Below are 2022 nucleotides of genomic sequence, written 5' to 3'. Positions count from 1 at the left end.
TCTCTCTGACTAATAAATAAATGAAATCTTAAAAAAAAAAAAAACAAACAAACCTGTAAAAAAAAAAAAGAAAAAGAAAAGTACAGTTCTTTACCACAAAACACCTGTTTGGAAATGCAGGCATATGGGCTCCACTGCGGAGATGTTTTTCAGAAATTGAAAACGGAGTTGACTCATCTGATGATGATGACAAACAGATAAATACAGGGTAACCCAAAATAAAATAGAGAGTTGCAAAGGCCCCACTGAAATTGATGACAACAATATCCACACAAGATAATAAAGCCTCACAGAAGCTTTGTTTCTGATTACAGAACCTACTCAAGCTTCCTAAAGCACACAAGTGGTGCATATACGGATGGTTCTACTCAAATGTAGAAAGGCAATGGTTTGAAGGCAATGATGACTTCTGTGTCTGTCAGGAGGAGAAGTACTTTCCTAATTTAACAACAAGAAAGTTAACAAGAATAGAAAAATCAGGCGATTATGGGAAAACCAAAGAGACATTCTTGTGCATTTTTTTGAGGAAGAGAGACCAGCATTAAAACAGAAATGGCAGAATATAAGACTCCTACAACAAACAAAAGTGCAGATGATTCCCAGTTTGAAGATCTGCCAGATGAAATTCCTTTGCTCCTGGTTATTGCAACCAAAGTTACAGCTCAATTATGTGGTGCTCATGACGGTCTCTTCACTGAACAAATCGTTGCTTTGGATACTTTTAATGCTACGTATAGAGTAACTTTGAATAGGGCAGGGCTTGGCACCCATACCATCCCTGACTACGAAGTTCTTAGTAATGAGCCTCATGAGACAATGAAAGTTGCTGCCATTGGACAAAAACAGGGAACTTCCTGATTCTTTATGACTCCACCATGGTTACATTATACTCCTCCTCTCCAGTCACCAATTATGGATGATGATTCTGTACTAACAGTCACCTTGGATAAGTAGGATTTCTGGCTCTGACATTGAAATGCTAGGTGGTTTTCCAGTACAATTCTTCATCCAAGTGACCAAACTGTCAAAAATTTTCATGATTAAAAACGAACATATCAAAAAATTAAGAGCAATGAACACAGAAGCAGAAAAATTGAAATACTATCCCATGACCATATGCATTGTATTTCAGTGGAGATATGCAACCATCCTTCTGAAACTTGAGCAACTCAACAAGGACCTCAACAAAGTTTTGCATGAAGTGCAGCAGTACTCCTCAGAGACTTCTCCAGACCAGGGTGGGCAATCTGCAGACCAGCCCACGGGTAGGAGACAGGTGTGAGGAGGAAGCCTAGGAGCTTCTCTGGCAGTCGGATCCTCCACTGGATGGCCCCGTGTTCAGAATGAAAATCTGATAGACTTAATCTCCAGCTCACTCCTACTTTATTGCAAATTAGCTGTCTGGCAGGAGGAGAGCTGAATTCCTTTGAGTTCAAATCATACACAGATTCATTAAATGGTATCAGGAGTACAATAGATGCTTCTAATACCAGTTCTTTTCAGAATAATGTAGAAACCCATGTTTCACATATTCAGAGTGGTCTGAACCAGATGGGAAGCCTGCAGGCCTTCACTGCCAGGAACACCAACAGAGACTGAGAAACAGCCTTCCCTGTTAAAGCCACACAGGACACTAGTGTTCCTTCACCTCAGCTTCCATCACCAAATGATCCACATGCTGGGAAACAAGGGAACTATACATCTCCAGTGAAAGCATTGGAAAATATTGCCATGCTCCTTGAACCACCACTCCTGACCGGCATTCCATTTATTTTTCTTCCTATGATTCAGCTTCAGTAGAATCACTTATGTTACATGTTTATTGGCAAGTATTTTTCACCCAAAACTGTCTGAAATTAAGATACTTTCACAGAAGAGTGTGCAGACCCCTTTATCAGCATGCATGAATTCAGTCAACAGGCACAGGCAGCTGTTTCTTTGGCCAATGCCCTCAGACAAGTTCCTACTGTGGGGAGCTGTGGTCTGAGGGCTGCAGTGCCAGCGGGTTAGCTCCCCCACCCT

At 41.1% G+C, this 2022-nt stretch overlaps 1 pseudogene; it reads left to right on the top strand.

Moving 5' to 3' along the window:
• The first annotated feature begins 103 nt into the window (after nucleotides 1–103).
• LOC116863901 lies at nucleotides 104–1599 on the top strand (annotated as a pseudogene).
• The last annotated feature ends 423 nt before the right edge of the window (nucleotides 1600–2022 follow it).

Source organism: Lontra canadensis, unplaced genomic scaffold (genome assembly GCF_010015895.1).
Source record: "Lontra canadensis isolate GAN:19392208 unplaced genomic scaffold, GSC_riverotter_1.0 scaffold4793, whole genome shotgun sequence".
Taxonomy (NCBI): domain Eukaryota; kingdom Metazoa; phylum Chordata; class Mammalia; order Carnivora; family Mustelidae; genus Lontra; species Lontra canadensis.
This window is presented reverse-complemented; position numbering and strand designations above follow the sequence as displayed.